General features: G+C 42.2%; 1 protein-coding gene across 3 annotated transcripts in view; it reads right to left on the bottom strand.

The window, feature by feature from the left end:
• The window catches only part of DIS3L2 (DIS3 like 3'-5' exoribonuclease 2), a 280,475-nt gene that overhangs the window by 81,292 nt on the left and 184,420 nt on the right, over positions 1-14,763 (bottom strand). The window lies entirely within an intron of this gene.

Raw genomic sequence — 14,763 nt, 5'->3', positions numbered from 1 at the left:
TAAACCTGGTAAGCTACATTAGTGGCATGGTAGAGCTTAAATAGAAGTAACATTTAAAACACCCTCATATTAATCAAAATCTCTTCTACAATGTGGAGAACCTAACCATTTGCAATAGCTTAAACTGGGAACAGACAGAATAATAGCAAAAGAAAAGAACAGTTAGCTAGCTACCCTGAAGCGTTGCCTTCTGTTGTGCATTTGTGTATCACCCACTCCTATAAATTGGGCAGAGACATGTACGGATAATACGTCTCCTTAAAACAAAAAACGGCCCCCCCATGTGCCAGCTCAGCAGGTGTGTCATTGTACCATATGATTTTTAGTTTACTTTGATTTAAATAAACACAGAAGAATGCTTATCCAAGGACTTAAAAATGTGTCACCTTAGGGCACAAAAACGTCAAAACCAGCTCCTCATAATGATCTCTGTTCGACCGCCCCATTGCTTGGTCGGGGGAACCTATCCCACAACAAACTCACCTCCTATTCAAGAAACAATCCAACTCGCCAGTAAGTTTCATTAGCTACATATTGCTCAATGAATGGCTTATTTACAAAAATAATGAACCATCAGGCAATGTGAAGACAGTACTGTCTACAGTCACTTTCAGCAGTGTTTGAAAATAATAAAAAGCAGAGAGTTGAAGTGAAAATTCAAAACCTCCAAGTAATTTCAACCATACATACATGAAAAGGGAAAAAAGTTTATAGATGATGCAATAGAAAAAGTGACTCATTTTCTTTAATGCCAAACCCTGTTTTATTTCATTCTGCCTTCTGTACCTGATAAATGCATCGCTGACAGAGTAATAATTTACTAAATTGCATTTTTAAAATCCCATTTTAGTCACTTAAGCATTTCATTTCTCAGTATTGTGGTCCACTTTCCACTACAACATAATAACGAGGAGCTAAATGCTAGCTGGATTAATGCAGATATCTCAGCCAAAGGAAGGACGATGGTATGATTAAAGGCCGGAATTAGGAATCGGGAGATCTAGGGTGAAATTCTGGCCCCACTGTAATCAGTGGAAAAGCTCCCATTGACTTCAGTGGAGGCAGGATTTCACCATTGAGTGCTAGCACCAGAGTCCCTGTGTCACCATGACCAAGTTACAGCTTTGCAGCTTCCCCCTCTGCAAAATGAGGATAGCAGTGATCTAGTCATCTGACCCCACACTGTGGCCTAACTAACACGGATGATCAGTTAAAACATAAAATTACCCATTAAGTTTCATTAAGACCGTAATATACTTTTCAAGAGTACAGAGTTTATCTTTGATATTTCACAGCACTGTGATGGGAACAAACCAAGTTCGTTTAAAAGAATTACCCACTTAAAAGGCTGCAGAATCATATCGTATGAGTGGCTCCTTCCACTGGCCTGTGAAGTGCCTACGACATTTTTGGGAAAAGCCACACAACACCTCCATCTGGTCACCGCCAGGCTAGAGCTACTTTTTCACTACCCTTTGCCTAATGCCGAACAGTCCTGCTATATAAGAACAGGGGGTCATAACTGACTTAACTGGTAGTAAATGCAGAACAAATAAAAGGAGACAGCTTCAAACAGCACACATCGAAACTGGAGAACTCCCTGCTAATAGTCTACTTAGATTTTCAGAAGAGGCAGATAATTCCATTATCCCTAAAATTCATAACTCGGGAGTAATAAAAACTCATGCTTCAGGTTACGGATAGTCTCTGGGGGATCAGGAAGGACCCCGTCTCCTCTACATACAGCACTGCACAACAAGTAAGGTGCATTTCAGGGAGGAGGAGTTCCCCTTCCTCTGAAGCATCAGGTATTGGCCAATCCTTGAGGCAAAGTACTAAGCAGAACAACTATCTGATCCAACATGGCATGTTTCACATTCCCATTTTAAACAGTTACATATCCATGTGAAATCTGCGCTCTGAATTGAGCTCACAGGATATAAAGTATTTCCTGGTCATTGGATATGGATGGTGTAGTAAGATAAACTATCTATAACCTTGCTAGAGACAGATCCACAGCTATGTGCTTTCCGGACAAAAGCAAATGGCTATTCAACAAAGCGTGCTCCCAATGACCTGCGGCAACTCCATGAGAGGCCGTAATCCCGATCCTTAAACATGTTTCAAGGTGGACTGAAGATGGGCTCAGTCAGCAAAATAATGTAGGCAGTGGCTAGTTAAGGGCCTGGGTTATATTCTGAGCTCTGCCACTGACTCACTGTGACCTTGGGCAAGATTCTTATGGGCTGATTTCAGAGGTGGCGAGGGAGCTACAAGCGCTCAGCTCTCTGACACATCAGGCCACTAGCTTCTTTGTGCCTCGGCATCCTCACTTTACACAGAGGGGAAAAGTCTCCCTCATCTCAGAAGGAAGTGCTGAGGCTGGTTATTGGCAGAGCACTCCAAGAGCAGCAGATGAAAGGAGCTACAGACGTGCAAAAGAGCTTCCTATTTTTTTTTTTTTTACACTACTCCAACTTCGGAAGTGAAATTCCTAGCTAGAAAATCACAGAAGTGAAACGTTTAATCTTTTCCCAAAGGCTGCCTTTTGTCGGTATACAATTCGCTTTCCCTCCATTAACTGGGAGGTGACATAAAACCATCTTTGTCACAGATCTGTCACGTTCTCACCTACGGCAGACCAATCGCATTGGAAGTTACATCACTCAACAAGCCATGACACAATGCACTGAGAATGATGGATTAGCCATGCCGTCAGCTATAATTAATACCTGAAAAAACCTTGACAAGTCTCAGCTCAAATACGTGCTAAACGGAACCTAAAACAACAAAAGCCTTTGGGATGACGTCCGTACATAGCTCTACAAGAAAAACACTTGACATCCGATAGAAGGGCGAAGGACTACACTGGGGCAGGGATTGTTTCTCCATTAAAAATATATATCTATATCTATCTATCAGAGTTTTACCCTGCCATTCACCCCACACACACCTCAACACAAACACACAGTTTTGAGGCTTTTGTTTTATCTACATTGTTAACAGTCTCGCTCAAGAATCAGTTTGTTTCTGTTCCACCGAGATAACCAACTTTTCCACCTCAAGCCTCTTTCAAGATTACCAGCCAAAGCTACAATCTCCCTTCTGACCACACGCCACAGTATCACCTACCCATGTGCTTTACTGTATTCACCATTCAAGTGTCTCTTTCTTTGAGAGATTATCTCCATCTTTTGCACACATGGTAAGGGACAAAAATATCCCACGCCCATCTCCAGTCAGCATTTGCTGAGCCCACCAGCTCACCCCACAAGAACAATACAGCAAGGAATGCACTCTAATGCAAGCACAGCAAGGCTCCATCTCTGTCCAGCTATTCATATAAAGCAGCGATACTCAGACCTCAGTGGTTCAGGAGCGCAATGAGTGATCAACATTACACAAAAGAGTCACAGTGAATTCATTGTTTCATTTACTATATATATTTATATATATGTAATATTTCTCACTGTAAAATGATTGACAAAGTATTATTATGTTATCAACTACATCTGGTTAATAACATAGTAAAAGCATCCTGACTGGTTAATAATTAAATCACACAGTGTTTTAATATCATCATATGCTGCAAAGAGCCGCAGGAGACACATTAAAGAGCTACTTGCGAGCTTGCGAGCCTCAGTCTGAGTATCACTGATCTAAAGCAATATGTATCCGTGTAGGAGATTAGCAATGTTCCAGGCTGTGCATTGCCCATGATGTGCCGGCAAGTATCCACAGCCATGTCCACAAGAGGAGTGTGATTATTGCTGGATAGTGCCCCTTTGGGACAAGCTAGCAATACTGTATTCATTTGAAAGGAAAAGGAAAGTGTGTTATTGAGTTTAAATCAACATTGCACAGTGCATCAACTCCCTGTTCCAGAAAGAAAGCCTTGTACACAACACCAGACCACTAGCTCAGTCCCAAAGCCAAAGGGTGAGCTAGCTCAGGGCCAAAGCCTGAGAGAATGGAGTAGATTAGGAGGAAGGGGATCGCCTGTGAAGCCATACTTCTGGAATTTTAAAGAGGTATATTTCACAGCCTTATTCTCAATTCAACAACTACGCCAGGAGCTCAAGACTCATGTGGAGGGCTGTAACAACAAAGGCCATTTACAGTAAGAACCTCATCTGTTTCTAGGCTTGTTTCTCTCCTGAAGTCATTCAGAGATCCCTCTGGTTGTGATATTAGAATCCTCTGCGGAAGAAATGGTGTCACAGACACCACATGACTGGGCTGGGGATAAACTGCAGGAATGATGATTTATTAGGAAAGAAAGAACTGGTTTTCCCAGAACTGTTCCCAGTAAGAGAAATGAGAGGGAAGAGAACCATGAACTGTAGCATGAGGCACTGGCGATTGGACTGGGAATCAAGAATGTGTTCTCTTGCCCACTCTGCCTTTGACACTCTGTGACCGTGGGATAGTCACTTCTCCGTTCTGGGCCATGGTTTCCTAATCTGTAAAATGGGGACAGCGAACCCCACCTCTGTAATGCACTTTGAGGCTGAAGGATCACAAAGGCTAGGTTAGTGCTACGTATTATTAGAATAACAATATGTCTAAATTAACACACACCACATGGTATTTTTTATCAGCCGGGTTTTCAGGCACAGGGTGAATTTTAATAAAATCAAAAATTAGCTGCATTACTGTAAGTTACCATTAGGTTTAAGTTGCGCTGGTTTATAAGCAAATTGTTTGTAAATGACCGAAGAACTCATTTATATCGGTAAATGGTTAGAACATTTATTTTATAGAGAATAAAGAAATAATTAACAAGTTTTCATGTTTACTGAAGGCAGATTCTCTCCAGAACATCAATACATGGGAAAGCTATTTCAATTCATTACTCTCCTAGAAATTCAGGCATTGGTGGCTCCTGGCATGACATAACATAGCCCGCTTTCTGGCATTACGAACTATCACCACCTTCCCTTAACAGGCAGCTAGTTGACTTCACCACCTGCTTCATGTAGTGAGAAGCTGTCCTGACACAAAAGGGCTGTTAAGGGGAACATGGCATCCCAGAGTGAAGGTACACGTGTGAGAACTTCAGTTCTACTCAGACCCTGGAAGGCCTTGGTTAGACCTGGGAGGGGGAAAGCCTCTTCACACCTGGATTCTGGGGCTCTCCACTCAAAATCATCATTCAATCAAAATATACTAAAACACCCTAGAGGATCCCCCCCTCCCACCCCGCATCCCAGAATCATATAGACTCTCACCAGCTATAAACCTTCTAAATAACATAATCTGATTCCAAGGCCAGAAGAGATCATTATGATACTCTAATCTAGTGTTTCTCAACGACCGGTCTGTTCTCAACGGCACGGGTCCCTCAGATTTCCCTGACACAGTTTAGGAACGCAGCAAGCCAGTCCCTGGTATAAAAAAGATTGAGAAACACTGACAGTCTGACCTCCTGTGTAACATGGGCTACAGAACTTCCACTGAATAATTCCTAGTGCAGATCTTTTAGAAAAAAATCCAAACTCGATTTAAAAATGGTCAGTGATGGAGAATCCACCACTAAATTGTTCCGATGGTTAATTACTCTCACTGTTAAATATTTACAAGTAATTTCCAGTCTGAATTTGCCTAGCTTCAGCTTCCAGCCATTGGATCATATTATGCCTCTCTGCGCTAGAGTAAAGAGACCTGATTAAATATTTGTTCCCCATGTAGATATTTATAGACTGTAATCAATTCACCCCTTAACTTTCTCTTTGTTAAGCTGAATAGATTGAGCTCTTTGAGTCTATCATTATAAGGAATCAGAGTAACAGCCGTGTTAGTCTGTATTCGCAAAAGGAAAAGGAGGACTTGTGGCACCTTAGAGACTAACAAATTTATTTGAGCATAAGCTTTCGTGAGCTACAGCTCACTTCATCGGATGCATCGGATAATGCATCCGATGAAGTGAGCTGTAGCTCACGAAAGCTTATGCTCAAATAAATTTGTTAGTCTCTAAGGTGCCACAAGTCCTCCTTTTCTTTTTACTATAAGGAATGTTTTTTAATCATTCTCATGGCTCTTCTCTGTACAATCTCCAATTTATCAACATCCTTCTTGAATTGTGGGTACCAGAACTGGACAGAGTATTCCAGCAGCAGTCTCACCACTGCTAAATACAGAAGTAAAATAACCTCCCTACTCCTACTTGAGGTTCCTCTGTGTATGTATCCCAGGAACACAATTAGCTCTTTTGGCCAGGGGGAGCCCATGTTCAGCTGTTTATCCACCACAAACCCCAAATCTTTTTCAGTCACTGTTTCCCTGGGTAGAATCCCCTACCCTGCAAGTATAGCCTACATTCTTTGTTCCTACATTTACATTGGCCATCTTAAAATGAGTATTATTTGCTTGCGCCCAATTTCCCAAGCAATCCAGATAGCTGTGAATCAGTGACTTGTCCTCTTTATTATTTACCACTCTCCAAATTTCTGTGTCACCTGCAAACTTTATCAGTAATAATTTTGTTTTTTTTCCCCCAGGTCACTGATAAAAATGTAAAATAGAGTTGGGCTAAGAACTGATCCCTGCAGGACCCCACAGGAAATACACCTGCTCGACCATGATTCTCTGTTTACAATGACACTTTGAGACCTATCAGTTAGCTAGGTTTTACTTCATTTAATGTGTGCCATGTTAATTGTATATTGTGCTAGTTTTTTAAATCAAAATGGCGTGTGGTATCAAGTCAAATGCCTTGGAGCAGTCTAAGTATATGGTGTCAACCCAACTTGTAACCTCAACGAAAGAGGATACCAAGTTCATTTGACAGCTCTACTGTCCGTAAACCCATGTTTATTTGCATTAGTTACATTAACATCTTTCAATTCTTTTTATTAATAGAGTCCCCCCCTACAGCCACACCATTATCTTGCCAGGGATCAATTTTAGGCTGACAGGCTTGTAATTACCTGGGTCATCCCGTTTACCCTTTTTAAAAATTGGCACAACATTAGCTTTCTGCCAGTCTTCTGGGACTTCCCCAGTGCTCCAAGACTTACTGAAAATCAACACTAATGGTAATAAACTCCTGCACACACCCGCCCTTTGTTCACAGATTGCCTGACCTAGATTGTAAGCTCTTCCGGACAATGACTACACCATTGCATATTTGCCTGCTCAGTATCATGGCTCACCTATGATGCTGCAACAACATCATTAACTAAGTAATTTTTACTTTGCTAACATACTTGTTGTAAACTCCCCTCCAATACTTAGAAGAAGAAGTGAAGTGCAATAACCCATGGCAGATGCTCATGGGCTTGGGAGCTCATTTAACAGAGGATTCAATGGTGCTGGTAGAAAGGCTAAAATATCAAAAGGAAATTCATCTAAAAAATGTCCAGTTTCGTCCCAACTGCCTTGAGCATTATAATATAATCAACTGTCCACCAGTGATCACACAACACCTGCTGCCCGCACCCTGTGCATCAGAGATCTCTTTTCAGACAGACATGAAGGCAGAGGAGAAGATAATGGTGGAACTGTGATATAAAATGATTAGAGAAAAGTCCCCATCAGCATTTGTTTCCTTTTCTCTTACACCATCTCAACTGGAGCCAGCTACGCACTGTTATGTTTCTCCTCCTCTGCTGTAACGACCTTGACAATTTTCATTATAAGCCATTTTCAGGCTCTTATATCTAGCCCATTTAGCTTTTGTACTAGGGCTGAACCATAGTGCAAATAGAAAAGGAGTACTTGTGGCACCTTAGAGACTAACCAATTTATCTGAGCATAAGCTTTCGTGAGCTACAGCTCACTTCATCGGATGCATACTGGTTTACCTATACTGGTTGTAATATTGGAGACTTGGATTAGGATGGGTTGGAGAAGATGGGCTGCTGTCCGGCCTCTCTCAGTCCCAAGACAAATACAAATACAGACTAACATGGCTGTTACTCTGAAATAGTGCTAGTATTCTCACATCTCCTCCTCCGCTCCTTCTACTTTGAAATTTGCTCCCCATGAAAAATAACTTAAATCATCAAAGAGATCGGACCAGGCACTCTGTGATTCGCACACTGTATTCATTTTTCCATATGGTACGTTTTGTTCCAGGTGTTTGAGTCAAGTGACCAACACATGGCCCCAGGTGTGATCCAGACCATTCACACCACAAAACCTCTTGACACGTTTAAATGACACAAATTAAAGTGGAGCTGTGCTACATCAGCCAGCTGAAGAGGTTAGAATATGGTTTAAAATCAGTCAGCCAGCTGAGCCCTGATTTCACAAAGACCTCATGGCTTGGGTTAGTAGGACCACAGTGAGTAGAAGGAAACTACCCACGTCTCCCCACTGGTGTTTTTTCTGAAGGGAGTATCCTACACTCAGCCACAGCCTTGAGGCAATTGATCTCCAGCACATGCTTTGGGGCCATTACATAGTCATGGAAACACCTTTTGCTACTGACCAGGGAAAGTAGCCAGCATACATGATATTTGCATACACCAGGACAAATTAATCCTCAGTGTAACCAAAGTCAGGGATGAATTGTTACCATACACCATGTCCTATGCGCCAAATGCCAGATCCTTTCTCGCCTAAGACACCAAACAAGGCAGAGCTCTTTGCAAGAGATGTGAGAGAGAGTACGACTCTGCGCCCCATAGGATACTGCCTACATGGAATAATAGTTACTGGGAAGTCACATACACCTCTCTTGAAGAATCCCTGCATTGAGAAAACAGAGTAATGGGATGTCATGATCAGAACAATGACTCAGTTCTCTAAAGAAAAGGCTAATCACTGCACTGGTAAGCTGTCCAGCCACATAATTTTTTAAAAGTCTATCTAAGGCAAAAGAACCAAAGTCCCTACTGCATTAGCGAGGAAAGCACGTGCAAGCATTATTAACCTATCTAAGGAATATTTACAGACCTTTCCTGTCCCAGCAAAGCAACATGTCAAACAACAGAGGAAGAACCTCCTACCACTACATTCAACAGTATTAGATATATTTTATATACCTACCCATATGCAGAACAGCCACCTTAACTGGGGCAGATGCCACATGCTACCTCCACAAAGCAAGAAGAGGAGCATTCCAGGGCTCACATCAGACAGGTATCAGAGGAGAAATATGACGAAGCAATTTCCTATAATTGTTTCCAACAGTCATTTATATTGGAAGATTTTAATGGAGATGTTGATTAATCTCTAACTCTCAGGAGATCCACTTATAAAGCATAAGCAGGAGCCACCATCTAAATCCATGGGTTTCTGTCTTTGCCTGTTGGAAACATTCCTATGAATTGCAGTGAACATACCAGACTACATCGAAGACCTTCTTCCTTTTCCCATTTGTACCTGCTCATTTTTTATGTGGGTGACACACGGAGTCAGCTTCTCAACACTGCCCATAGTATTAACACTGATTGTCAGATAGATGAACCCATGGGAGAGCAAAGTTTTGACACTTTCTTGGTGAAGAACCCTACATTTTCGAGATCTTACATTACTTAACATCTTTCGGTTCTTCTTCCTCACTTCTCAGTACTTTACTGTTATTAATCCTGCTTCAGGAGTCCCATCTTCTTAGTTAAATGAAGTGGCTACCAAAGTTATCCAACATGATGCAGAAGTACAGGTGCATAAATGCAGTCTTTAAATCCATCAACTTCTTTCAAACACACCTAAGAACCGTGGGTCAATGCAAGCGTCACACAGATGGTAAGCCAGTGGCAGATCTCCTTAAGTGTGCAGTTTGTGAACAAACAGAATTTAGTCTAGTCCGTGTGTAGTTCAGTTCTTAACTCGAGTAATATCATCTTCCCACTTTTTCCCCATTTTGCTTCGCTTTCTGCCCCATCCACCTCCAAACCGAGCGTCTCTTGCTCAAAAATAAGAGATAAACTGCTTTACCGAACAATGTGGTGCCCCACACCAATCAGGTGCAAAGACACATTTGGTTATTTTCACAATAAACTCAAGTCAAACGCAGTTTTTCAAGCACATAAGGGAATAGTAGTAAAGCCAGGGAATACTAGTAAAGCCATCAGTCATCTCAGAGTCATTTGTTTATAATGGTGATCATAAAGAGAGCTCATGCTCCTAGTTTATTTTCCTTTTAAATGTGCATATACGATTTTTGTAGCTAGTCTTCCAGTCCCCGTACATCAGCTTCAAGCAGCTGAACCAAAGGAGAACATTTATCAGTAGGCCACTCCTAGATGCACTTGAACTGATGATCTCATACTTAAAACTAACAATCACATGTAAGGTTGTTTCTATTTCTTTCTCTGTCCGGTATTTCTAAGGCACCTATTTATGTCCTTGCCATCTAAATGTCTCAGTTCCAAATGAAAGAAAATACATTAAAATCTCTGTGATTATGGACCCATAAGCTTCTCAGCAATTGAAGTTTTAATGACCCAATGACCTCCCCTTGGGGGGAGGGATAGCTCAGTGGTTTGAGCATTGGCCTGTTAAACCCAGGGTGGTGAGTTCAATCCTTGAGGGGGCCATTTAGGGATCTGGGGCAAAAATTGGGGATTGGTCCTGCTTCAAGCAGGGGGTTGGACTAGATGACCTCCTGAGGTCCCTTCCAACCCTGACCTTCAATGATTCTAGGAAAGCTCCCATTACTATGCATTTAATACAAATAAAAATAATAATAAGACTTTAAACATTAAGCGCTTAATTGTATTCTGGAGCTATGGGAAATTGCAGACAGAAGGGCTAAGGGTGTCATGGAGGAGAACTGAACTGAAGAGGATGTAGGGGAAAGCGTATGCTGTACATATAGCTGCAGTGGAAAAATTTTGTACACCAGGCACAGAAAGCTTTAATTGACCACACTTTCACCAGCGAGTGCACTGAGCTTTTTGGTTGCTGGGCACGTGGCATCCTATTGAATCACAGAACAAAGGAAATTCAAAACAAAGAGCCAAGACAACCACCATCACACCATATTCACACTTTCATGTAACAAGCATTCTCAATGACCAGCAGCTAAACAACCTTAACTTTGCCACTGAAACAAAACACACAGTAGCTACAAAGCATAAATGAACTTTATCCATTCATCACCACTCCTTCTCTCATTTGCACAAAAACACATTCATATCTTACTCTTATTCACACAAGTGTTGTTTAAAAGGTCAGTCTACAATCCACAAAAACCAAAGACACTTTACCAATTCACCACCACCTGAGTATCTGTCTTACCCATCTAATCTTTCTTGGGTGTTTCTACAGCACGCAGCTGCAGATAATATAAGAGGTATCCAAATGACAGTCTTCCTCTTCTGAGCAAAATAATTCCATGTAAAGTGTCATTGAAACAACACTGCATGAATAGACACTGTTCTTACACCAGATCACACAAATACGCCTGCCACTTTCAAACAGGAATTATTAATGTCACAACAAATCATCCAACTCGGTACTGCAGATACTGAGGGCTGTGATGGTGGTGGGTTAATACCTGGAAATTCACAGTACTATTATTTATATTATCATAGTGCCTAGAAGTCCCTGTCATGGGTCAGGACCCCACTGTGCTAGGTGCTGTACAAACATAGAACAAAAAGATACACTATAAACTCTTTGGGGCAGGAACTAAGTACAAGACAAGACACAGCAGATGAACACAGATGGCCAGGGGAGACAAGGAAACAATGTCAATGCAACTGGCAGTGTTCTCAGCACACCAGTGGCCTCACTGTTGTCAGTTTTCTGTAGCCTCGTAGCAAAGGAGAGTTTTAAGGAGGGTTTTGCAGGATGATAATGAAATCGTGTTGTGGATGATCTTCTCCCATGTGTGAGGAGCGGCTTGGGGGAAAGCATGATGGTATCTGCTTGAAAATGTAACCATTCGGCACTGGAGCCTGACAGCATGGGCTGATAGGAGACAGAGCTGACTTTTCAATACTGTTTAGAGTTTATGTGGGGAGGAAATATTCAGGAGCACCCTTAGTTGAATTAACTTTTTGGTAGGGGAATAAATATTAAGTTTCAACAACCCCGTGAGGTAGTTACATATTATTCCCATTTTACAGATGAGTAAAACTGAGACAGATGTGAAAATAGGGTGTCCATGTGTCCAGTTTTCAACTGAAAAATCCAGTCCCACCCAATGTCCGGTCACTGTGGGTGGGGGAGGCACTGGGTCATCACCCATGCCAGCCTCTACTCAGCCGGTGCCGCCTCCTACCTGCATCGGGCAGCTGCAGCTCCCAGGCCTAGTTCCGCAGGCAAGTCCCCCCGCAACCTGGGCCTGGGGCAGATGGGGGAAGCAGCAAGTGATGGGGAGAAGAGGAGTGAATGAGGGTGGGGTCTTGGGGAAAAGAGGCATGGCAGGGTCTCAGGGGAAGAGGCGGGGCCCTGGGGGTGGGGGGAAGAGGCAGGGCTGGGGAGGTTCTGGCACTCCTGCTGCAATGTCCAGTTTTTAAATATTACAAAGTTGGCAACCCTATGTGAAAACCAAGCCCAAGGTCACAATGAGGCAGTGGCAGAGCTGAAGTTCTGGTTCACAGTTCCTTGACTAGGCAAGAGACCACAATGCCTCCTCATAACGTTAACAGGAATGATGACAGCATGTCACAGTGATAAATGTCATTAGCGAGACTGGCAAAGAATCACTAGGTCCTAAGCTTTGTTCAATCAATACTGACTATAAGGCAGAACCCAACTGGAACTTAACACATAGAAAGAGGGCTCAAAAATCCTTTGGAACAAAGAGAGCAAAAGTATTCTGTCTCCTTACAACCCCTGGCAATGCAATCCTAGCTTTCTGGGTGTCTCGACTCCCTCCTGCTATGTGATTATTGTTTCCTTTAATCTGATAATTAATTGCTCTTGGTTTCCTCTGTTGTAGTTTGTCTCCCATTGTTCAGTATTTACATTACTCAACAGGAAATCAGTGAGAGGTCCTGTGATCAGAAAGGTGTGCTTCCTGTTAGGGCCCACCCTTGCTTGCTCAGATACAGAAAACAGACCTTCTACAGAACTACACCAAAGTAGCGAAAGGAAGTCATGTGAACAAAAGCGAGGGACTATAAATTGGTTATATTAAAAGCTACATGAATTCACTTTGTCCTGCACAATATACACTATACACACACCCCTTCATATTCACCCTCACACTCCAAGGCAATAGCTTTCTGCACAGGTTTGGATTTTTAATTTCCTTTGTGAGTGTAGAGTTCATCACCAAGTGGTGATCAATGGCATATATCGAAAGGGCAGGTATGGTGCAAACTTCTTCTTGGCTAAATACGTCTCATTCTTACTGTCCATAACCCTGCTATGCCCTTGCTGTGGGGAAGGCAGAGATTCTCTGGAGCAGAGGATGCCACTCTGAGAAAATAATGCAGTTTGGGGATATAAATGCCCACTAGGTACTGATTAAGTCAAACTAATTCTCTCCTGTACCCTAAAGCAGGTTTGGATCCCATCTCTCCAGCGGTGGCAGTCGAGTGCAGCAGCTTTGTAACCGGGCTCTGTTTTACAGGCCTGAACGAAACTAGACGCCACTAATTTTTCACAAGGTCACTGCTGAACAGGATCTCCTTCCCCTGGCTAAACCGACCCATTTAAAATGTGAGGAAGCTGCTTTAGCAGTTGCACTGTCACCAAACCAGCCTCAGTGGTGCAGGCACACGCAGGTTCCATCAGCGCAGCATTGCGAGAACAGAATCTATGCGACATAACCGGTGCTCTCCCAGGGCAGTCAGAGCGCACAGGAATCATAGATCTTTTCCACCTCTACCATCTATTAGGTTATCTAGTCCATCCCCCTGCCAAAGCAGGATTGTTCTTTACAGTTTATTCCCTGGTGTTCAGGGGATAAGAAATGCTTTCACTTCTGAGCCTAGCGAAATCTCACTATTATCTATTGAATGACGAGCCTTAAATATTTAAGCACATGTCCCAAAAGAGAAGGTTAACAATGAACTTTGCAGGTGAGGCTGTTCAGGACGGGGGGGAAATTATTTTCCAGACATTTCGAGTCTCATTTTAACGATATAAAACAATGGCGCTTTCGTTACGAATAAGGAACTTTGGCTGCCAGCCTGGTCGACCGCTCTGTTCCCAGAAGTATAGCAACCTCCTGTAGTTTCACAAGAGAGGTAGCTCTATGGCCTTTGAGCAACAAAGTCAGAAGGAGCTCTGAGCTGGAGCCCAAAAATACCTGTTTCTACTTGCAAAATAGTAAATATACACAACACAACTGATACAGCCCCACTTACATTGTCACAGATAAGAAACCACGTCATTTACGTCTCTTCTATTGAAACACATCCACTGTTTACACAATTAAACTGTCTTAGATAACGTTTTAATTCTTTTCCCTGCCCCGAGAACTGATAGGAGTGCTGCTGGAAAATATGATTATTCCAACTACAGTATCTCACAGCAAATGATGCTTTGGAGATGACCCTTTTTGAAGTGAAATATGTGCTTCATGTACCTAAATGCCTTGATAAAGTTATGACATCATCAGCATTTATTTCCATTTATAAGATTTGTATCCATAGCTCTAGGTGGCATGAAGAATTCTGTAAGAGCGATCACTCTTCCCTTATCTATTTTGTCTAGTAGATTTCAACCCAACCATTTTCGTTTTGTTTCCTGTGTTATTAGGTGTCCTGTATCTGCACAGCTTGGTGAAGTTATATTTAAAACAAAACAAAAAAGCCCAACGACTTTGCCACAAAATCCTATGCTTTTATTCAAGTCTGATTTTCCCTTTGGAGTCTTTAGACCAATCAAGAGATCAAAGGAGTTCAGCTTGGG

The sequence above is a fragment of the Lepidochelys olivacea genome, assembly GCF_965140295.1.
Source record: "Lepidochelys olivacea isolate rLepOli2 genome assembly, chromosome: 9".
In the NCBI taxonomy this organism is placed as follows: domain Eukaryota; kingdom Metazoa; phylum Chordata; order Testudines; family Cheloniidae; genus Lepidochelys; species Lepidochelys olivacea.
The sequence above is the reverse complement of the archived record's forward strand: the minus strand, read 5'-3'. Positions and strand labels throughout refer to the sequence as shown.